Source organism: Nipponia nippon, unplaced genomic scaffold (genome assembly GCF_047370975.1).
Source record: "Nipponia nippon isolate SJK-2023a ecotype South Korea unplaced genomic scaffold, ASM4737097v1 scaffold_4, whole genome shotgun sequence".
NCBI lineage: Eukaryota > Metazoa > Chordata > Aves > Pelecaniformes > Threskiornithidae > Nipponia > Nipponia nippon.
The window spans coordinates 118,241,650-118,266,518 of NW_028262358.1; the positions used below are offsets into that span (position 1 = coordinate 118,241,650).

General features: G+C 41.0%; 1 protein-coding gene across 2 annotated transcripts in view; it reads left to right on the forward strand.

Annotated features, from left to right (window-relative positions):
- The window catches only part of KLHL29 (kelch like family member 29), a 405,515-nt gene that overhangs the window by 48,349 nt on the left and 332,297 nt on the right, over positions 1-24,869 (forward strand). The window contains exon 2 of one of the 2 annotated variants that reach the window (XM_087775206.1): positions 21,256-21,362. The gene's annotated coding sequence lies outside the window, so the exon portion shown is untranslated. Of the gene's footprint in view, positions 1-21,255; positions 21,363-24,869 lie in introns of those variants that run through there. The other variant, XM_087775204.1, reaches the window with a different exon arrangement.

A 24,869-nucleotide genomic window follows, 5' to 3' on the forward strand; every position in this document is an offset into this window, starting at 1 on the left:
CCAAAATTACCTTCCATTGTGAGACACGGTTGGTGTATAGGCTATAACATGTCAATTTTGAATTGTGTTGGATATGCATCTTACAGTCCATAAAATCTTTTATTGATATTGATCTGAAATTGCCACTGTAATCGTGTTTAGTCCTCCAACGCGGATTTTTCTTAGTACTTTTTGTTTTGCCTTTGTAAAGTTTGTTTTTTTGTTCTTGCTTTGCATGGAAAGTGATCAGATCAGATGTCAGCTGCACTACACACTTTAATATCCTGGATAAGTTGAGCTACGTTTTCATTCCAGTAGACAGGTTTTTAATCTGATCTATGGGTAGATATCTTACTATGGGAATGAATATTCTACCAACAAGTAACCCCAGAGCGATTCTGTCAGTCTTCTGCCATCCTGACACTCTTTATTATTATTTTTGTTTATTTATTTATTTCCAAGCATGCTTACCAATTTCATTCTTCTCTCTGGTTGTTATCGGGATTCTCTAGTGTAAGCAGATGTCATGGCTGAGGACACTGTCAGTTTGTAGTAAGCTGTGAGCTCAGCAGCACAGTTGTCTGTTGGTATGCAATATCCTATAATTGTTATTTTCTTATATCACATTTGAAATGCAGCTTGCAGAAACTGGCTGTTAATTGGCTCCCAGTCCTTCAGCAGTTTTTCAGCATTAGAAATCCTAATTTAATGTTCTTTCTGTGGGGCGGGAGAACCGTTTTCCCATCTGGGTTCATCATGTCTATGATGAATTCTTATATTTAGTTATATCTTTTAACCCACTCCTCAACATTGACATAAGCTGTGGATTTTGAGAACACGCTCATCTGTTCTCTCTGTTACTTGTATAGCTTTTGACCTTGTTGATTTCTAGTATCCCGGAGAGCTATAATTGTAGCTGGTAGAGAAACATTCATTTTGGAAATTGCTGTTGCGTTTGGAATATGTTACTGCCACTCCTCCATGCCTTCCCCAGCTGCGTGGTGCTGTGCTGCTGGTAAAAGGGGAGATGGGAGCACTCCAGTATCCAGTTTCGTCAGTCAGCCCAGCCAGCCTAGCCTGAGAAGTCATGGAAGGGGATTTGGCTAACCCAGGCAAGGAGAGGTCGCAAAGTGCAGTAGAGGTGAAACCATTACTTGGCAGGTAATGATTACAAGCGGCAGAGTGTACTAGCTGTCTTCAGCTGCTCCTGATATATCCATGGGCCGAGCTGGCTTGTCAGAGCCTCGGTATCCAGATAATTTCACTAAAGGCTCAATTTTTGAGACATTCTTTTAGTGTACAATTTGTTGTAGTAGCAGCCTTGTTTGGCTTATTGATTTAACTGCCCTACTTGGGTACCTCTCTTTGTCAAGTCTGCTGTTCACTGCTGAGGGTAACTGGGAAGCCAGTGGGTCTGTAGCACAGCAAATGACTTGATACTCCCATGATCCTTACTCTTCTAGACCTGCCTGTCTTGGCTTAGCCTATACTGGAGAAAGTTGCAACTCTTGGTGTAGCTCTCAAGGTTCCCATGGTGTTCTCAACTCCCTTCTGCTGTGTCAACATGCAGATCCTAAAGAAGAGACCACTGGCTCAGATGATGTTCAACTTAAACTGATATCTTTCTCTAGTTAATGAGATGGATGCTTTCGCATTCCTAGTTGTGCTCAGTCCTTTTACACAAAAGGTAAAGTCCTTTTACACAAAAGTCATTTTACGCAAAACTTTTGAGAGTTGCAATGATGATGAAATTGTTCTACTTCATTTTCATTTTTTTAGGTCTGACTTTGTGTGCGTGGTAGGGAAATACCCCTTTCTATTCCAGAAGTGAGATTTGCCTGTACAGGAAGTCCAAAATGATGCTTGGCTTGTTGTTGTGTAGTACGGCATGCTGACCTGTGATCTTCAGTCCACTACCACGTGTAGGTTTCTTGGCCTTCCTCCTATGCCTGTAACTATGTATTAAACTATACACATATAACTATATATATATATATAGTTATATAAAAGAAATAAATTAAGCATGTCTTCTGAATGCAACATGAGTATTATTTGAATGTCATCTTCATTTATGTGACATGGAATTACAGTGAAAAAATGTGCAGGTGTGCATCTCCAGCTTTCCTTGGGATCTTGGACAGTGTTACATATTACTGCTACCGCATGTAATCCCAGGTGGAGACCGTACTGCAAGGGATAATCTCTTGTTGTTTGAGCGTTTTTTTTTTTTTTCTTTTCTTGTCCTGTTTTTTAATGAGTCCCTTTCTGAAGTAGGCTAAGCCTAGTTGTCCTTTTATTAACTCCCAGTTGGTGATCGCTATTAGCAACAAGATAACATGTTTTCACAAGCTTGCACCTGGTTTAAAAAAAAAAGACTGTGTGCTGCTTTTCACATAAGCTTTGTCTCTTAGGTTATAAGGGTTCAATTTGAATAGCTGATTCATGTTTTGTACTTAGATACCTAGTACTTCGGCTCTGTGAGAAGCTGTAATGTGTTTTGTTGGGCTTGCATTTCACTAAATTAAGTAACCTGGAGAAGTTTTAAATGCAGAGATTTTAACCCCTGTTAACCAGTAATGATTTACAGTCATAATGAATAGAAGGTAGAAGCTCAGTTGCCACTGGAGGTATGAGGATTTTTTGTGAGAAATAAAGATCCTCCATCAAGCAAACTTTGTAGCCTTAATCAGTTAACTGCTTGATTAGAACTTGAGTTATTAAATCAACTATGTGAATATCCATGAAGCAGTTACTGAGGTCCTTCCCAGCAGCTCTTCTGCAGACAAAAAAGGACTGTTTAAGCTGAATCCAACATTCCTTACAATCAATGAAAAGGGTGGTTTATGTTTTTGAACTTTGGACCAGGTCCTATGGCACTAGAAACAATGAGGTGATTTAACAACTCAGCATGTGTTCTGCTTGTTCCCTACCACCCGCCCCACCACTCCGTTTGGACTATCTTAATTTTACTAATAGAAACCATATTGACTTTATATGAGATTCTTGTCTGTGGTAGTGTTTCCATGAGCTTCTAAGATGCCAGCAAGGCAGAGTTTTAGAGGGGACTCTCATATCACAAACTAATGTAGGGAAGAAAAAAAAACGGAGTGGTTTTCTGGCACATGACCCCTGAAATTTCAGCGTCATCTGCAGAAAACTTAAATCTCCAGTGTTTACATACCTGACTCTGTGCTTAGTCTTCCCGTCAACAATAAGTAGCATCTCCATGTTCCAGCGCTGTTCTGAGTAAACATGTTTTTTAGGAAGCGGAGTGTATCTGTTCTGGCTGAAGAATATAGAAGAGGAGTTGTACTATGTCAGTTGTTCAGGTTAAGTTGTTCTTAACTACCTCTTTGAGGAAAAAAACAAAACAAAACAAAAAACAAACAAAATAATAAAGGAGAGCATTGTTTCTTTATATCTTTGTGACAGGCAACATCCTTCTAACAATTACCTTTTATTAAATTATGGATGAACTACACAGCAAAACTAACACAAACTTCAGTATTTTTCAGCCATTCCTTCAGCCATGTGTGTCCCAAATGGCATTCCTCTATAGATATTCCTGTAACTTCATCGTGGGACAAGCAAAACTATACCCCCATGCAGCAGAGCCCTTGATGTTGGGATTTCGGTGACATGAGTAGGAGCAAGGACCTCTGGATCCGTTTTTGTTTGCAGCCCTTGGGTGAATATTGCAAGAGACTTCCTAGCACCTGCTAAAGTTGCTGGAAAAAAAAAGCTTTTCTTGGTGAATTATCTTGCCTGTTTGTTTCATCTGGAGGTTGGCCGGGAGTGCTGTCTGGGCATAAGAGGCTGTCACCCTGGCATGTTGGGAGTGCGGTCCCTGGGCAGGGGTGCTAGGGAGATGCCGCATATGGTCCCTCAGGGCAAACAGAGCCCTTGCCCAGCTATTTGGAGATACTAAGGAAGAAAACAAGATTGATGCTAACTAGTTCCCAAGGCGACTTTTGCTCAGCCCTCTGTGTCGGGAAGCTGGTTGTTGTGAAACAGTCTTCTGGGTGAGGAGCAGCAAGCCCCCAGGCTGCCAGGGTGGTGGGTGAGAGCACTGGGGTCTTCACAGAAGAGCTCTTAAATGTAGATATGCCCTTAGTTAATTAACTCGCTTCCTGAACTCTTACATCTTGCAAGAAGTGGGAATGTTTCACAGGAAATGCAGCAGCTGACCACAACAAATGTGGGGTTTTGGATTTGAGGGGTTTTGTTCCTTCCCCGATACTGGTTGCATTAAGTTGCCAGTTGAAGCAACACAGGCTGAAGTCTTGGCTGTGGGTTAGGCCATACAGATGTTTGCCAGTTCAGGCCCTCTTTAGGCTCTGTATACCTGAGGTTGCTTTGAATGCTGTAATTTTAATTTTAGCTTGATTCTGCATGGCTACATCTGTATTGGTAAACTAAATAGGGCCAGGGCACAGGCTCCAGTGTAATTGTGCATTTGGGTGATCTTTGCATGCTTCTGCGCAGGGTTTTGCCTGTGGGTTTTCCCTGAACCGTGCTGAGGTGTGGGCATGTCTCTGGAGGCAGGATGGACGGTAGTACATCTCTGGAGGGGAGTTTGGGCATATAGGTGGGAGCTATGCTGTGCCAGAGAATTGGCACTGACCTGCTAAATGCTATTTACTGGTAAATATATTTAAGGTGAAGAGCCTTTTTGATGTTCTCTTTAGGTTTTTTGGATCCCTGGAGCTCACAAGCATATGTATGTACATACAAATATATGGTATGAGATGGCAGAGCCGTTTCTACCCTGTGTGGGAGCGCGATGGCGGGGAGCAGGCTTGCCTTCCTCCTGTGCCGCAGCAGGGAGCAGGAGAGCCACCCTGCTGGGAGAGGGGGAAAGGGTCCTACACGCATGCTCACATCCCAAACTATGCCTTGGTAGCCTGGTGGTTATAGCTGCCTCCTGCGGGCTGAAGGTGGGATTTCAGATCTCAGACAGCGAAGGGGATTGAACTACAGATGTCTGTATTTAAGGCAAGTGCTTCAACCACTGAGCCATTGAAGGGAAGGGGAATGATGCTTTTGAACTGCTTAAGGGGAAGAGGTTAAAAAAAGCTTCCCCTTTTTATTGCTCGTAGCAGAGGGAAGGGAGATGAAACAAAGAGCAAACACCGGTAGGGAGATGGTGCCTGGGAAGCTGAAATGAGGGTTTTACCTCCCTTCAGAGAGCTGGATTTTAAGACTGGTTCCTCTCCACAGCATTTCCCGGGCTTACACTGGACTCCTGCCTGCCTGGCGTCCCTTCGGTGAGCCTGGCTCCTGGCATGCTGGCGTGCCTCGTGCTGCTGCGTGCCCAGCTGGGAGCGGGGGCACTGTGCTGCCGTGTGGCATATTCCTCGGTGGTTCCCACCTTCTGCAGCACCTTCTGCAAACACTGAATCGTCTCTCATGATCTAATCTGTGCTTAATAACTAAGAGTATTAAGACTTATTTGCACAGTGTCTTAAAGGTGGTGTATAACTACAGGTCCATGTGGTTTTTATTTTTTTCAAACATACTTTTTCTGATGTTAATGTTAATACCTCCTTAACGCACTTGAGTTCCAGTCTGAACAGATTCTGTTACCTGGTCAAGTCTAATTCTGGGGCTTTGGAGATGCTTTTATAAAATACTTGTGGGTTTTCACCCCCTTTTTGGTACCGTATTCATCTCTGACACTTACAGTTCCATGAAATACAGCCTTGAATTGATAAAATTAACTTTTCTTGATCCAAGAGATTAAATGTGGCTGTAAATTTTTAAGCAGAACCAGTTGCTGCAATTCCCCATCAAAGAAAATCTCGTGGACTTGAACGAATAAGACTTAGGGAGAGTGTTCTCCTGGGGAAGCTGATTAGTTAATACTTAAGTAATATCTTTTTCTTTCCTTCCCCCCTGCATCTCCAGACCTGAAACAACACAAACGATTCCTACATCAAAAGAACGCTTGAGTCCCTTTTATCAGACAAATATCACAAATGGTAGGTTCTTACTTTTCACTAGAGCAATGGCGTGGGCTTTCACGAGTCCTTTAATAAACTTAAAGTAGGTCATAATACCCACCACTGCATCCTTAAACTGGTATAAATCTTGATTTCCAGAGTTTTAATTACAGTGGCTGCTCCCATTAGGTGGTCTTGTTTCATGGCAGGATGCTAGACAGCTCTCTTGCTCTAAGTCATTTATGTGGACTGCGGGTATGTCTGTCAAACCATAATGAGCAATGAAAGAATGAGGAATGTTAATTTAACTGATGCTGCTTTTGCTGTTAACGTAAGTACCACCAGCTGCACCTCGTAAACATTGCTGTTTGCTTGCCTGTGCGTCGCCATTCGGCGAGACCTAGCGTGATTGATAGAGGCAGAATTAGACTGATGGCTTGCGTGCCGCAACTTTTCTCTAGTGCTACTTCTGTGAATGCTCTTTTTGTTGCAAGAGACAGGTCCTAAATTTTAATTGCTTTTCAAACTAGCAAGTGCTGCTCATGTCAAATGCTGATAATTGGTTTATGACACAGAGGTATTATAAATTAAGGAGAGGTCAGCATAGATAATGTGCATATTACCTGCTGGAGGAATGATGGTTGGGTAGAAGTGATGCTTAGGAGATGCTCGCTTTGGTGTGCGGGGGTTCTTGGTGCTCACACACAGCTGCTTAAACAATGGGCCCTAATAGGAAAGGACTGTCTGCAACAATAGCAGTGCTTGAAGTCGCTTTATAATTAGAGAAATTACTGAATAATGCAAAACTCCACGCATGGGTTTTTTTCCGGGCCATTAAGCATTCATGTAAACCTTCAAAATAAAGCTGCATACCTCTTTTCACCTGTCAGTTGTGGTGTGCACTGAGCAAAAGCACGTTTTGTTCCTCTCGGACATGTTGTTAGGAGGGTGATGAACCCCAAGAATTCGACACAGGCCGTTTGTGCTCCAGTGCCAGCTCATCCAGAAGCATCTCTCCCTCCTGCCCTTGCTCCGCTGATTAAGGTGTTCCTGTGCCTCTTAGCATGAAGCTGCTTCTCATTGACATCCTGTCGAACATTTTCTTCTTTGCCTTGATGGTTTCTTAAAGTGTTTTTCATCTCTAGCACAGCTCCGTTCTTGCTCTCTCCTGATATACCCACTTATTTTAGAGGCGATTTACTACGTGTTTCCATTTTTACTCCAAGTGTACGTCAGGGTGAAATGCTCTAAATCAAAATGATTGCAGTCTGTAGGATTTAAATGATTTAGGATTTAAAACAAGGAATACTCATTTAAGTAATTGATTTATTTTTGTTCTGTATTGCATATAACTTATTCCCATAGTATTCTTCAGTTAGTAATAATTGAAATGTTATGACTTGCAACTAAATACCTTAAATTTATACCACTCTTTGCTAGTCATAATAATATACTCTTCTCTCTGCCCACTTAGGTTTTAAAGCTTTATATTCTTTGTTAAGTAATAAATATTATAGTTTTAATAAATTTTTAACAGATTAATTAATTCATGGCAAGCCATACTTTGAATATTTTCCTGAACACCTACAATCAGTGAAGCTCCTGAAGCTCCTCGTTTTGAGTAGAGACGGGAGAGACGCAGAACTGATGGTTATGACTCACAGGACCTGATGGTAACGGCATCGGACCACAGGCCAGGGTCTGGTCCCTGCTTCTGGGATACGCCTGGGAGGGATGAGAACTGTAGTGCTCCCTGGTTTCTTGTATGTGTTCTGCCTATAGGCAGTATCTTATGCTGCCTCTTTTTATGAGGGTTTTTGATGTTTTACGCAGAGCAAACTAAGGTGGATCCTTAGCAGTGTTTACGTGCTGCATCATTTAGTTTCTGGATTGCAGAGCCAGATTGCAACCTCGCTACTGTGACTAGCAGAGTTCTAGTACACACGAAAAACAACAGTCATGAAAGCTTTCAGGCCAAGTAGAGAAAAACCTGCACAGGAGTGACCTTTAAATCATTAATACCATGGATGTAAGCTCATAAAGCTTGCCAGAATCATGTGTTGGATACTAATGTTCACCTTTGGGCACAACCTACCCCATAACCTGTGTGTATCTAGGCTTTAGAGTTTTTCAGTTTTATGGATTTCAAAGAGGATTACGTAGATGCAAACTTCTGGTGTCCAGGCACTTAGGCGCTGTAATGAGATTTTTCCAAAAATGCTTGCATGTACTTCTAGGGACCTAAACTGGTTATTATATGGCCCCATGCCTATAAGACTATAATATTAGGCTATAATATCTATCTTTCCCACTTGATTCTCTTTTTCCAACCTGTGACTAAGATATTAACTTTTCTTGGTCTTATTTTCAGTGAATTGGTCCCAGTAAAGAAAATACTTTCTGAGTAACTGCTGGCTATGTTGAAACAAAGAAAAAATGTAATTCTGGACAGCCAAGGCTGAAAAAGCTGGCTTCTTGGGAAAGGTTACAGAAGGAAAAGGTAAAAATAGTAGCACTTAAGCAGTTATAAAAGTAATAATATAGCTATATACTTGAGCTTTACAGTGTTTAAATACACAAACATGCTTGAATTGGCTTCGGATGACAAGGAGATCTTCCATGGATATTTTTTCATATAATTTCAAGTTGTTATCCTTTTACTCATATCTTGAAGAGAATTCACTGTATCATTTAACATTTTCTTTAAACCTTAGTCTTTGTAAGTCCTTACATTAAACCTAAGCTTTAATACTTTGTTTTTTAAATTAAATTTGAAATTATTACATTTTAATCCCATATAACTGAGAAATATTTATTTTAATACAACTTAGTATGAATTTCATTATGCTTTCTTACGGGGAAAAAAACCATTTTACTCACTGTAAGAGTATTTCCATTTAGTGGACATCTAAAACTATTTCATTTATAGACACTAAAAATAAAAGTATTTGTTTCATAAATCAAAGGATCATTTTAATGGGCCTGACAAACAAAATTCTATTAAAATTTCATATCCGCTTCAAAGTGTGATGTTTCCGTTTGATATCTGATTCTTTTTGGTTACTTTTTTCCCCCCACCCTTGAAAATACTGTAAGCAAACCAAAGAAAAGACCATGTGGGTGTATTCAGATACTGTTTCCACTGTCATAGTGTGTAACTTCAGCAGAAGACCTGTCCTCCCCCTCAGTGTTGATTCCTCATCCTCTTTCCATTGGCCAACACAAGCTTTGGGTGGATCTGGTACAGCAAATCTCGGTTCCTCGGTCCATGTTGGCACACAGCAGTTTTTCCAGCACTTCTTTCAGCACTAAAGGCATCTGCTGCTGAAGCCTTGTGCTGTGGGATCAAAACAGGCTTGACAAGAAGTGAGAGTGGTTAATGTGTCCTCTTGCCACAGAAGTGATCTGAAACACCTGAATACAGTTTGGGGAGGTGAAGAAGGGATAAGAGACCATGTGAGTTATGGAGAGGTGACATCCTTACCACCAGGTATTTCTTTCATCTAGTTTCAGAAGAGGCTGCTGCTATATTGAGCACTGTAGTGGTCCATAATCTGGTTGTATTGCTAAGCCCCAGATGTACACACAAATATGTGCTGATTTTTTATTTTTTTTTCTCCAAGAAGGAAAAGCTTCTTTGCTTTAGAAGGTAGGAAAACCTTGAGGCAGTAAGTCTAACTGGGTTTTGTTCACCTCAGTTTATAGGCTGGAGATGAGAAAATGAACAAGGAAATAGGCCAGCCTTCCAGCTCTTTCTGTAACCTGTGGGGCATCTGGATAAAGGGTAGCATATCTGTCCACGTAGAAGCCATAAAGTCAGGACCAAATGGGTGAAACTCCCAGCTTCAGTGCCTCTCTCATGAGTTGGTAACACCATTTTTTCTTCTTTCTCTCTGGCATTGGTGTAAGTTTTGCTGTAAACAGATCTACTGTAACAAGAGTGCTTCAATGGATTAAATATTCCATGTTTAAAATTGAATGGGTGAAGGAAAGTAACTTTTTTGAACAAAAAAAAAAACCAACAAGTTCTGATCTCATATTAGAAATAACTTAAATCAAGCAGACTGCATTAAGCAATCAACAAGTAACATTTGTTTTAAACAATTCCATTTACCTTGTGCTAATTTTCATCGGGATTCTAGATAATGTACTACTAACCATTATTTTCTCACCTAGTTTGCTCAGTACTGACAGATAATAGATGATCCTATTACAAATAAATTTGACACTGCATCCATGAAAATGTGAAAATTGGAGTCTCTCATCATTATTTAAAATGTGTGCTCACTCACTCAAATGAGGTATAAGAGCCTACTTTGGAGATAAAGTAGGCCAGATTGCTGGAAAGGCTGCTTCAGTGTCACACAGGTTAATGTAGATGTATTATGTATTTATATAGCCCATAGGAGGATAACTTTTTAGCAAATGATTTGGACTGAATGTGCATTTGATCAAGACCCTCATTATTAACCTATGGCCACGCTATTCTCGTGGTGAGAAGTTACCCTTGCGATCACCAAGATTAATTCTGAGGCTGTCTATTGTAGTTTGGGAGAAAGAGTCCACAGAAACAGGTGAGTTGCGTGTTAAGTGCTGAACAGAGATCCGTATAGATTGAGATCCTGCACTGTCCCTGACATCTTGATTAAAATGGCCATTTTTTTCAGCCATAGTTCTGGGAACTGGAACAAGACTGCTTTTTTCTGAAGGTGAGGGGATGCTCTCACTACCTGTACCTCAGCGAGGGCCTAATGCCAGACCGTAACCTCCATGCATGAGAATCCAAAGATAAATTGACTGTCTCCCATTGAGTGCTAGGTCATGCCCACATTTCTGTGTGAATTCCAGTAATGTAGTCAGAAATCAGTAACTAATGTGATGACAGACCCAGTGGGATTTGATGCAAAGGACGGAAGAATTGGTTAAACGTGTGACAATAAGCATTTTCTTTTACACTGATAACTTGGTTTCCCCATTTGATGGATCATGAGACACCAACATATTTTAAGTTCTTTAGAGCATGGACATTTTCAGTTGATTTGTCCTGGACTGTTAGAAAACTTCATTATTTTGCACGGGCCTTGCACATCTCTGCTGAGTCGTTGCAGAAGCCATGCAGCACAGCCAAATGGTTTTGATAGACTTTTTCCTCAACAGTGTGTGCCTATGGCGTGGCGTTTGGGTTGCGTAGCTTGTGGAAGTGGTCTAGGACCAGACAGTTGTCTGGACTAATCACATGAAGGCAATTGGTGTTTCGAGAGTCTCTGAATTATGCATATGACAAATGAGGACCATAAGAGAGGACACTGAGTGAGGAGAATTTGAATGGAGGTGTTGGATGAGATGGAGAGCTTGCACCTGGAAAGTACATCATCAGAGAGCTGGAGCTGTGGAGAAGGCTTTTGTATTAATCCAAACATCACTGTTAGGCCATGAGGAGAAAACCGTGGAAGTAAACAGCAGCATCCCTGGTGCTGGAGCATGATCATGGTACATATTCTGTCATCAGCATATCCTCTGTGTCAGGAAATGGGTCAAAGCCTTTAATGACAGGCTGCAGGACACTGCCTGGGGCTGTGAGACAAATAACAGTAGTCTTCTCCATGGGTGCTATCTGACTTTTTAAAAATGAGTACCTTCCTTGCTGCGCTGGTTTGTAAGATGCAAGCAAGCTCTCTGCTATCTCTGCAGCTGCTGAACTTGTACATGTTTTAGTCAGAGCTGTAACAAGTGTGCCAAGGGAAGCACTGCAGTTCTTCACCTGGAGTATTCATGTCTCCAGATGTGGTCAAAGCATCATGAAGATGGTAGTAACTTAATGTGAAATGACTTGCTGTAATGCTTCATTCTGAGTAGTTGTGTGGAGACTGTCCACCAAGCTTATTGAGAAAGCTTGCTAGTTGGGAGGTGCTGGAGGTAGCACTGATGTGCTACCCACCAAGCGTGCAACTGAAAATACGTGATTGCCAGGAAAATGTGAATCCTCTAGGAAAATGCTTTCCCTCCACTTATCTCATATATAGGCATCTGGATGATTGCAAGCAGTGCTGACTCTTCTTGGGGAAGGTTAGCTCTCAGGCTACCCACTGATGAAAGTTTCTCAGCACCATATGTAAAGAGCTTAAACCCTATGTTTTTATATAACCTAATTCTTAAATTAAATCTAGCAGCTCAATTTTAACAGCATGATCTCCTCACACAATTGAATGAATTCTGTGATGGTCATATGTGCTAAAATCAACAATTTACATCAGGAGAACAAATTCTCACTGTGAAGGAATTGCTTCTTTTTCTAATTATTTTCATGGAATCAAAAGTTTGATTGACTGTAACCTGCTCACCTCCCACACTTCCTCTTCTGTCTTCGCTTGCTTTCTTCTCTTTCTTCTAAAGGGGATCTTTTGTAACCGATCTGTTTATTCTGCTGTTTCTTTGGGAGTGACAAATTAAGCTACAGATCTTTTTTTGGTGTTGTAATTGGGAGGTGGAGAGAGGAGATTAAGAGCTCTGTTACGCCAGTGTGCTGCTGGCCGTCAGCTTTGGAAATTTGGTTCACTGCTTTGGAAAAGTGTGCAAGATCTGTGCCTCAAAGGTGTGAGGTTTTGAGTCTTGTCATTCTAATATCGATCTGGGGGTATAATGAATGGGACAGCTGATAAAGGACTGAGTAAGAGAAATATAATTAATGCCAATCAACACGAGCTTATAGAAAATAGATCCTGTCAAGCTAACCTGATATCTATTAAGTGTTTTTAATATGATTGCAAGTTTGGTATTTATGGCTTCTACAACGCATTTGACTTGGTGACGCTGTTTGATTAAGAAATTAGAATGACTCAATTTGGCATGTGTGAGGGATGGGAATTGATCTTGCCCAACTTCAGCCATTTACAATTTGGTGTCCTACTCTAAACTAGTTTTCTAGGCTCCCTCTGAAGTCAGTGGAGAGGAGTAAAGAGGGCTAGTACTCCACCCCTGAGTTGACACCAGGGGAATGTGAGCTTGTAGGACAAAGCTGTTGTGTTGCCTGTGTCGGCAATCTTTGTGTACATCCATAGGAGAACTTCAGGGAGGCTGTGCTAAATCTGGGTCTGACCCTACTGCAGACACTCCCAGAATATTGTGCTCAGGTCTGTCTGCACCTCAAGGAGGTTGATCAGATAGGGAGAGATGGTAGAAGACTGATGGTGGCTAAGGGGTGGAAAGACATGCCTTTAAGTGACTGGGATTTCTTGCAATCATTCATAACCTTAATCCAAGAGAAGGAAAGAATTGATTAGCTTTTCTACATGGGGAAATTTTAAGAAAGGAAGAGTCTTCAGTCTGTTGAACAAAAATATAGCAAGATTCATTGTCTAGAAATGAAAGCCAAGAAAATTCAGAATAGAAAAAACAAATAGATTTTGACAGCAGGAATAATTAATCACTAAAACCTTTCACCAACACCCCCAAGGCATCACTAGAAATTTGGTTATTGTGACAGCATTTTTATTTTTTCTTCCTGAACAAGGCAAGAAACCGATTCTTGTGCCTTATAATATGCAAGAGAATCAGACTAAGGTCAAAAAGGGACCACTAGGATTATCTAGCCGGTAAATAACGTGTTGGTCCCTGTGAAGAGAATAGGATTTCCCCTGCCGTGGTCAACTTGTCAGTCCAAAATGAGTCTGAGAGAAAATGGAGACTGTATTTGGAGAATCAGAGGAGACTTCTGTCAGTCCCTCTATACCCAAAGGGTACTCCTCTAGGTGGATGCTCATAGCTTTGAAAACCTTTTTGGGATGCAGTTTGTTGCTGGCCATACCGCACTGTAGCGGTGTTATCACCTTGGCTGTATTTTTACCTTTCAGACTACTTTGTACCTAAATATTGCATGAGGATGTTACTTTCACTTGGGGTATGGAGGTATTAGTTCAGATTGTAAGAGAAATGGTTGCTTTTGCCCTTTCGAGCACAGGCTGTTCTTTCTGAGCTAATGATACTGTGCTTTCCCTTCCTATTTTACAGCATCAGACCCAGCAGAATGAGCTTTTAGGTTTTTTCCCCTTGTTCCTGCTGTCACTGGTACATTGTGAACAAAGTGCAGTTCCCGTTCTCCCCTCAGTCTGTCTTTGCATCGCGCAAGGCTTCACGTAAGACAAGGAGGGACACAGAAAACTGAGAGCCAGGTACTTTGCCACTGCCCTGGCTCTTTTGCAGCAGCCTGTTCCTATCCTGCTGCTCTCCAGCTGCCTATATAGCATTCCTCCCACACTACAAAAGGCACGATGTGGCTGTCTTCACATCACCTGCAGTTGGTTATGTTACCTGACTCCATGATAGTCCCCGAGAGTCTTACTGGAAGAGTGGGACTTCCTATTAAAAACCATCTGCAAATGGCAAACCAACAGGTTTGTTCTGTTTCTACTTTTTCTATTGACTTTTTTAACAAAAATCTGGAAAAGACCTTAAACTGCAGAAAGTCTGTTCATGATGTCAAAGTTGAGGCCTTTTCAGCCTCAAATCCTTCAGTGCTTTGAGCGCTAGTCTCTCCAGCTGCTTTGGTGGAGCAATGGAGTTGGGAAGATACATTAGTCAAGCTGTCCTAAAACTTTTCAGCCTTTTAATCCCAATGCCGTCAAACCACTTCAGCAGAAGGTATCTTTGCTAGTTTTTGCTTCAATAAAGAAATAAAAGACCTTTCAAACTCATGTACTTGCCTATTACCTTCATTGAATCTCCAGCAAAGCCAGTGGACTTCAATGAATTGTGAAGAAGCTGACTGCACTTTAAGGAAATCTACCCCTTTTACTAGGCTGTATGTATTTGTTTTCAAAGAAACCTCGCTATTTGAGTGAACAATTTTGAGCTGAACATTGCAGATCCATTAGAACTCTGCATTTGTTTGAATAAGTAGTCTTTTCAGCGATCTCTTTTTTGCATGTGAATATTTTGCGTATCTCTTTTGAACTCTGCACAGCTCAGTAGCTTTTCTTGAGCTTTTCCTGGGAAATAAAAATTAAATAAACTTAGGATGAGTAAGAAATTCCCATTTGCATCGTCACAGTCATCTGATTGTGAGTCTTGCTACAGAATACCACAGAAATTAATGTTGTCTGGATAATGTAATTCTATGTTTGTTTAACACGGTTTAGGGGAAGGTAGTGAAATAATACATTCTTTGAGGATGGGCTCCTAAAGTGTCTGTCTACATTTTCTTCTGCAGTTTTGTTCAGTTCAGTATGTGTGTATGCTTTAACTTCATTTAGACCATCAACTAAAGGCCATTTAAAGAAAAAGATGAGACTTGATAGACTATTAATCTTGGGTGTCTGATCTTCTGGGTCTATAAACTCATTATGAACCTGTGATCTCTCTGCCTTTTGCAGCATTTTAAAAGTATTTTTGGAAAAAAAGAGAGTAAATTATCTTGGTAAACTTTGTCATAATTGCTCATTGCATCTGAGTTTGCAAAAATAGCTTTGTTTATGATCTGATATTTTTAATGGCATATTTCACTGTTTCCATTTAAACTTCGAAGTGACATCTTTGTTTTTCCCTTTTGAAGAGCAGCATAATCCAGATGCCTGTCAAAAGAGTTGTTGATGTAGCATTTTATGAGTAATCCTTCTGTTTGAGTTTTTTTGTTTTGTCAGAAATGTTTGCCAAGCTCTTACAAAGCTCCCCGTGAATATTATTGATGTATACTTCCTTTTAAAGAAGTGATTATCCATGGAGGAATACAAACCGAACAGTCAGTTCTAGCCACAAATGTTTTCTCAAAAGCTACGTAATGTCATAGGAGGAGTTAATTTGTTGATGTAATGGAACAGAGGGGTGCCAAGCTAAAATTATTTTCCCCTTCGCTTTCCCCAGCTTAACTCTTTGAAGCACAAGCCAGCATGTGAGTTTGGGGGACTTTTTGAAAAGTATTACACAGAGTAACCTCAGGGTTACTGTCAGTCTGTCTAAATCTTTGATGAAGAGATGTTAATAGTTCCCAGCCTGCTTTCAGAGAGATGAGTGTGATTGCGAGAAACATTATGAGTAAAACATACCAAGTAGTCTTAGGAATCCAGCAATTATCATTTCAAATCTGGAGCTGTTAGACAGTACATCCAGTGATGCTCTCATTTGTTGCTGTTAAAAGATTTATATAAATAACTTGCACTTTAGGCATGTGCAGACATCCTCCTCTCTCGTGATCTTTCTCAGGCGATTCCTTATTCCAGAGCAAATGCTCTGGGGCCTGCAGACCTTGCAGCGTTTTAGCCTGCAAATTAGTGGTTGGCTGGCTGTCACTTGGGGAAAAGAGAGATCTGTAAATTCTGTAATAAATAATAGATTAGGGTCAACATACACAATAGCGTTCTGCAGGCATCACCATGCAGAGCAGTCACTCCTTCCTATAAAGTCAAGTGGGGCTGTGAACACAGATGCACCGTTCAGTTCCAGCCCTGTGTTTTTTTTTTTTTTTTTTTTTATCCTAGCCTGCAACATTTGGCAGTAGCTATGCCCAGCTTCAGAGTCTGCATAGCTTCTTGCGGGATCCATAATTGCTCCCTTCTCAGATGGCTCGCTCAGTTTATGGACATTAGGACAACAGGTCACACCAGGCATTATAGAGATTTTTTTTCCTTGTAGAGCTGGAATAGCCCCAGTCTAAATACACTAAAGATACTGGGACGGCACAGCAGTAGTCCTTAACCTGCGCAGCACTGAGAGCTTTGGGTACATCGGTCTATTCTTAACTCCCATGTCCATACAGCTTCCCAGTTGTGCTAAGCTCAGCTGTTTGCAGTGTGACTGATGTTACTTTGCCCGATATACTGCCTATAAGCACTTATTTTACTGCTTATGAAACACCTATTTAGCCTGCCTTGTAAGTGTCTATACCTTATATTGAAGTCTTCCCCCACCCCACCCCCCTTCTGATTTGCTTTCCTTTACCTTGTTTATTTGCAAAGAGAGTGTGCTCCAGCTGTGCCTCTGAGTGCTTCTTTCCCTGCCCTTACCCCCTGCCCCAAGCTGTGGTATGTGACTTGGGGGAGGTTAAGTTTGCAGAGCAGCTTGTAAAGGGCATTTTTAAAGCACTTTCTGGTTCACCGTTGATTTACAGCTTGTCTGCATGGGCAGGCTTTTGTAGAATACTTTTGCATTAAACTTTTGCAGATTAATTAGCCTACAATAAGTGTCTCCACGTCCTTGGCTTCGTTTCCAAATATGATTTTCCAGCTGAGCGAGATGTTGTGGGCAGGTGCTGCGTGGTGTATTGCATTGTCGGTGAGGTCCGTGTTGTGCATCTCTGCTGCAGGCTGTTGGGTAAACTCTGCTTCAGGGGAGCTCTGAAGGACTCCCGGGCTGCTCCCTGCTTTCCAGGAGTTTGCACAATGCAGAACAACAAGCATAAGTCATTCCCTACCTGGGGACCGGTATGACAGCTGTAGTCTATTTTCTTTACTCCTTTTCTGCTTTCCCAAAGAAGCACCATTGCTTCTGCAAGGAGAATATTATTCTTGATCCCTTAATTTCACCAGTCATTGCTCAAACCATTGGCTTTGTTCTAGAGATATTGCCTTTCACTCTGCTTTTCCTTGCACTTTGGAAGCTGTTCAGCTTGCTGCTGTCAGGTGTGGTTGTATAGCAGTATAGCAATCCTGTCCTGCTTTCCTTCTGGTTTCCTAGTCCTGTGAAAGCTGCAGGAAGTAAGGCAGATGTCCTGGTGGCTGATCCTGCTTGGCCCAGGGAAGTGCTGGTTTTCCAGGCTTCCTCTCATTGCAGTACTGAATTGCTGAATGTTGCTGCTTGTTCCTCACTTTGCTTTAGATCAGGAGGATGCTGTTTAAATCTGTATATGCTTCTCATACCCTGTGCAGCTCTTGGTGGATGAGCTGATCTGCTGTATTGCTGGATACTTCATCTGTAGCAGAACAGCTCTGAAACAGTGTCTTGCTGCGTAAGAAAATTTTCTGATGTGACGACATATGAAATCATGCTCTCCCTTATCCTTCCTATCCTTTTGGAAACCTCTTTTCTAATTTACTACTTCAAGCTGAAGCATGGTGAACTTTCCGTTAGCTGCTTGTGCTGCCACCGTATCTCATGGCTTGCTGGTGCAGGGTAACTCTACTTTGTCCAACCCAGAACTGCTGAAGTTTAGGGGAATCCAATTGATATGGCTGCTTTCTCCAAAAGATCCAGACCTGCTTCTCACTGATCAGGTCTTTTGAGCCAAAGGCAACTCTGATTATTCCATCCCTTCATGAAGATGCCCATGTTGATGAGGTAGGCGAACTGACACCAACTTTTTATACCATATTTTGTCTGGCCTCCTCCTAGTTTTACCCTGAAGAATGAACTGCCTGCTTCATGAAGCTTGCTGCTACGGTGATGCTATATCTAAAGCAGATGCTTGGTTTCCATCAGGTTGTTTCAAGTCATTTAATTTAGAAGCTTAGGTACAATATAGGATATATGACCTGACTGTATTGAGGTTGTTAGGCTCCCAAAGGAGAGATGGGGCTGCTGCTATAGGTGTCCATAAGGTACCTTCAACTTCATAAGTGTTGATACAGGGAATTGAGGCTTTACTTTTACAGACAGTACACTGTGATGAGAGATCGCGTCTCCTGGTTTTGATGTTTAAAGCTCCTTGCTGTGCTTCTGCCTCTTCCAGTTTCAGTGTTTTATTCTAGTGGTTCAGAACTGCCTGGCAGGCATTGCTCTCTTCGCTTGCCCTCAATGGCAACTGCAGTAAAGTTTTGGTAAGATGGAAGTCCTTTCCTATAAACAGCCAAGACTTTCTAAAGTGGGGGAAGAAAAACACAGCCAAATGCTAGTAAATAATGTAAATTGCAGTATGTTAAACAGTAAAGACCATTAATCCTGTCTTTGTGTTGCCCCAAGTGATAATTTTGACTCTTCTTTGGGACTGCATGTCCGGGACCAAGCAAACAGATTTAGAACTTAAGCCCGTCTTTGTGTACCATTTTCATGGTGACGGATTATTGCTTTTCTTGCTCCTTTTTTCCTTCTGATCCTTCTTTCTTCAGATGTCCCGTATCCAGCTGTGAGGTCTGTCTTGCCTTTCCCTATGCCACTGCCGTCTAGAGTCCACAGTACGCTTTGTAAATATTCTTCATGTCTTTCATGACTGAGGTGGGAAAGAAAAAGGTTTCCTTCATGTAAAACTGTCATTGGCCTCTCAGGCTTATTCCCTATCAGAAACCTATTTTATTTTTTTATTACTATCAAAGGCTGCTCTTCTGTTCTGCAAGGTCCTGGAACAAGAGTCCTGAGATGGCCTTGAAAAATGGATGTTTCCCTAAGGAGATCTTCCAGTGCAGCTCTGGCCTAGTGTTGCCCTTGGAGATGATGGGGTAACTATGATATGATGAGTCACTGTGCAAAGAAGAAATTACTCCCTTGAGTTTTTTCTTTCCTTTCCATAAACTGCTTCATGAAAACAGTGCTCTTTCTGACAAACAAAAAGCAAAACAAAAAAAGGTTCTATTTTTGTTTGAGCTTTTTCAGGTGGTCCACGCTAAATTCTTTAGGCATGTCACAAAAGTCAGAAATACTCAGTTGAAATGTCTCAACAATGTGTGAAATAGATAAATAAGTAGACCAGCTCTTTGAAAAGCCTTAGCTCCAAAATGAATCTAACCCTGTAAACAAAGCAGGCTAAGGAGGAGGATGGAGCTCTGTATGACGGAAAGGACAGGAATGATGGAGGATGACGTGGAAGAGATGTTTACATATCTGCGCCTTCCCTGGGCCTTTCACGTGCTTCTTCCTTGTGTTCTCTTGCTTTATGTTTTCAAGAAACTAACCTGCAGCTGGCTAGTGATTGGGCAGGGCTCTGTTTTTTCTGCATTAAGTATGGACTAAAAATTGTGTTTTGTCTGTTTGCTTTGAGATTAATTTTGGGATGTCAGCTGGCCCTAATCCCATCTTTTTAAACTCTTTATAGTGGTCTGATTTTTTTTTTTTTCTTTCTCTGCGTGATGGTATGTATGTCTTGCCTTGCAGCCAGCTCTCATTACAGATCATTCATTGCAGCATGAGCCATTTGATCAGCTAGTCAAGCCAAAGTTGCTATATGCTTCATTTGCAGAAATACAGTAAGAATTTACCAGTTTTATTAAACTCTTAAAGGAATAGAGCATGATCCAGCAGAGCTCATTGCTTGACCGATCCACCAAGTGACCTTGGATAAGTCATTTAGTTCTTCGATGTGCTTCTGTTTCCTGTTCGTTTACCATCCTCACCTTCACCACACCTCTTTGGACTGTAAGATCTTCAATGCTGAGCCAGTTTTAGGCTTTTACAAGGGAAATTATTTGGTCAGGCTATTTAAACATAGCAAAAGTGATACAAATATTCCGGGAGACATCTCCCAAGGAGATGTTTTGCATGGTAAACTTTCTACAGCTTGCGGGTAGGATTAGTTAAGAGTTACTCTACCACCTGAAAATTATTATAATTACATAAAATATAAAGTTTATATAAAATGAAAAAAGCTTAAGCTGAGGTAATAGGAGGGAAACCCTGATGGCATTTTTCAAGGGAAGTGCACTGTAAACTTCAAATTAGTTTGTATCAGCTCAATTACTTGTATGCAGCTCTCCTGTCATTCTAAGAATCTTCTTTGTAGAAACTGAAACTCCACTGGTAAAAACGTTAAAACAATAGGTACTGTTACATCCACTTAAAAAAAATTGTATTGATTTGCATATAATGACAGCAGTTCATTCTTGCAGGATTACTTGCCACTTCCTGTCATAAAGATAACTTTCATATATATTACATCTGAGATGGAGAACATAGGTATAAAACTCCTTTGCTTTTAATGAATAGTCATTTTACTCTGGGCATTAAAATGAGATATATTTCTTTAAATTTATCTCTAGGGATTATTTTTATTTCACGGGCAAACCCTGCGTTACCAAGGACTCTAGAATGCTATTAAACTTTTAAATGATCTTGGATTGCCTTGTTTTTGCAAGTGCTTGAACTCGTCCTCTCTTTGATAGCAACTAATTAAGCAAAATATTGTGCTCTTTCTGGTCTCCTCCGCATCCTTGATTAGATGGTTAGCACCACGTTATCTTGGTTATTAGATGTTCTTTGCTAAACCCTAAGTATCTACTAGCATCTAACTCTCCATGCTTCATAACAAATTTCTGTCACCTTCAGGGGATTAAATTTTTCATGCCGATCATGGTGGCATGTAACATCTCCCATTGTGCAGCTGTTTTTTTTCTTACGCTGTGGCTTATTTGAAGCCTATTCTTATTAAGCATAGGTGATTTCATCTTCACATATTAAAATAACTCTTTTCAACTCGTTCTAGGTAATCTGGCTTCCCAGAAACCTCCTGCTAAATGCAAGGGTTTGCTGTCCTGTTTACTGACTGTTACACCTGAGGCTGATTTTGATACAGATTCTGGATACCGCAGGGTAAGTGTGCAGATATCTGGTCTTTTTGTGGTTTGTTTTCCTTTCATGATCTCTTATTTGCTTACACAAATGCAATTTGGGCTGTGCTTTCCTTTTCAGTGACTGCAGCAAGTCCCTATCAGAGCATGTGCAACTGAGCATCTGTGTTACAATAGAAAAATAATGTAGTAGGATGAATGCTAATGCTGTAAACCTGATCAGGAGTGGTTGAATTTGGTATTAGAGCTCCAAGAGGGAGCAAAGTTTTTATGTCTACAGACTCATAGGCCTATATCTTATAAAATTATAAAAACCTATAAGGCTCTTATTTGGGTGTAGTGAACATTTTGAGTTCTAAGCTGACAAATGTGCATGTATTTTTGTATTACAAACGAAACATTCTTCATAATGTGTATATAGTTATAAATATCTGTGAAGTTTGCAAGATCAAGTTTAAATATTTGGAAAAGGGAGATTAAAGGTCACTTGGTTTCTTGGAGGAATGGGGAGGGGAAAGAAAGAACTGATTCCCTCTCTTATCCAATTCTACTATGCACATCAGAGTAGAAACTTAAAATACTTGATTTCATTGCTGAATGACTCTTGTGGGGTTTTTCACCTCCCAGCTACTAGAGGAAAGTGTAATTTAGTGGACACAGATATTGGTTTTTCTTCTTTTGCCTCTTCCTCAGTCTTGATCCTCTGCTTCCACCTTTTCTTTCAACATGCTATTTTTCTTGCCTCACCACTTTCCTAGCTTCTTCTTGCAGTCCTCTCTGTGTTTTTTCTTCATGGAGCTAATCCTGGCCCTTGGTGCTGTTTGATATCTTTCTTGTCCTCTTGGCCTCCTTCGACCAGGCTTCTCCTGACCAGATATGTAGATTTGTGGGATAATTCAGGCTGGAAGGCACCTGTGGAGATCATCTAGTCCAACCTCCTGCTCAGAGCAAGGTCACCTAGAGCAGGTTGCGCAGGGCTATGTCCAGCTGAGTTTTGAATATCTCCAAGGGTGCAGACTCCAAAAATTTACTGGGCCCCTGTTGCCATGTTTCACCACCTCATGAAGGATATTTTCCTCATCTATAATCTGAATTTCTATTGTTACAGTGTCTTTCTTCATGTCATATCTCTGTTCCCTTCCAAGAATAGGTTCACCCTGTCTCAGTCTTCTCTGCACCTTCCCTTTGGGGAACTGGAAAACATAGCGAGGTCTATAGGAGCTCAGCCTGTGTTCCAGCCACCATTATCATCCACTAGACTTGCTCCAGTATGTCAAAGCCTTCTTGTTCTGGAGGGCTTACAAGTCCTGCATGAAAGGGAAGGATCACTTCTCTGGACCTGCTGGCTGTGCTCTTGCTAACGCAGCCCTAGATGGATGCACTCAGCCTTTGTTGCAAGGGCATACTGCTGGTTCAAGTTCTCCTTGCTGTCTGCCAGGACCACCAAGTCCTATTTCTTTTTTTTCCTATTTTTAATCTGTGTAATCTTTCTCACACACTGTTGTGCAATGCTTACCTCCAGTGTTTGCTGTTCCTTCACGGGATTCCTTATTGAACATCTCAGTATCCCCAGTGCATCTTGATCATAGTGTTTCTGGCAGCCTCTTCCCATAAATGAGTTTGAACTAGACTTTGGAAACAGCAAAAGCCCATTTCCAAGTCTTTCAGTCTTGGAAATTGGTGTATTTTCCTAAGCAACTAGCTTGTAGCTTTGATAATATAAAAATCTTTTTCAATTCCTATCATTAGTATGTTCACAGTAAAATAGGAAATTGTATGCTTCAGTGTGTACAAGTGTGTATGGGCGAGTGTATTTAATCCTTTTTTCTGTGCTGCCAGTACATAGTCATAAATAGTGTATATAATAATACACATATGAAACGGTTGCTGGAAATTGAGTCTGAATTATGAATAAGGCTTTATTTTATATTCCTTCTTTGTTTGTCCCTGCATGTGTGTGTAATGCTGCAAATTGCAGATACCAACAACTGTAATTGTAGTTGTAGTTAAATCATTCTCCAAATTTTATTTTTTTAGTAGCCCTCACGATGAGTAATGTATCTGTTTTTCCTATATTTTAATAGAGCATGGATGTTGGGAGATATGCTAGAGAATGGATACTCAGGAATACAGTCTCAGCCTTAGCTTGACATGGTGATCAGATGGTCCTTGGGGAAGGGAGGCATGCTCCCGTGCTCCTGCAAGCTTTGCTGACAAGTTCCCTTGTAAATGGACTAGGGAAAGGACAAGAGGGTGTCAGTAGTTCAGCACTTGGATCATAATTAAGTTTGGCCAGGGTGGCTGGAGCTCAGGTGCAAGTTCCTTGGTTTATATCTACCAAGGAGGGGAGCAAAAGAAAGCATTGAAGTGGGCAAGTGGAGCAGAGAGGGTTAAATGTACTGAGTCAGGGGAAAAGTAGTTGAGTAGAAAATAAGTAGAAGTGGAAAGGAAAGGAAAGTACAGAAACCAGGATGAAGACTTTAACTTGCAACATAGTGTTTTGTTTTTAATTCAGACAAATGTTGTCCAACTCATGAAGAAGCAGTTATACCAGAGCAACTCATACAGTGATGAGTGACAGTTTAATTCACCTTCTGTGGTGGGGAATGTCTAGCAAATCTGGCTTGTGATAAGTTGCAGCATCGCCTAGTTCACATCAACCTGAAATGCTGAGGATAGACTGAATATCAAATTATTGTAAAGTTATTCTGTTAGGTTATGGTATGCCTGTGGGTGTTTCTGCCACTATGGCTGTCATCAGGTTGTAACAAAAGGAAAAAAAAAATTTTGGAAATGAGAAGCTGGTTGTGTCCAGGCTTCCTCCTGAAGGCTTCTGTTACTCATGAGAAGTTGTTTGCAAGGGGCTTGAATTCCAGGATGGACTTTGTCTCCTTTTGGGAATGGGCTGCACACAGGAGTTGCACACTTGTCTGTCTTACCCATTTTTGGATATTCCTAGCTGTTCCCCTTAAAAGGCCTTTTAACTCACTTAGTTTTTCTGAAGGATATAAAAAGTATTTATGCATGTTGACTGTAGCTCTGTATATCTTGACAATCACATGTGGTTGTAATTTTGTATTCCAACTGGGGAAGTACTTAACCCCATTTTTTTCTGGTTCAAACTGAATTAGTTTTCACCATATGCAGCACCTCTTATGAACGTGCGGGTAGGGGGGAGGAATTTGAAATGAAGAAGTTGAGAGCTGTTTCTGTGATGCAGTTATTTTAATAACTGTGGGTCTCTCCACACAGCAGACTGATTGCTTTTTGGAGCATTTCTAAGGAGGAGAGAGGGTCAGGAAGGTATGTAAACTCAAAGCGAGACCTCAAATGACCATGTGCATTTAGGTGCTTGAACAGAAAGATTGCGTGTTGCTTTTCATTTTTGTAGTTTTTAGGTGGGTGAAAGCAAAGATTTGGGTTTGTTCCATTTTATCCTTTTCAGGAGAAGGAGCAAGCTGCATGAAGTAGAAAAAGTTAGTCACAGAAGTCCGAGGTCACACGTGTGGTATGAATTTGTGATAAGCTT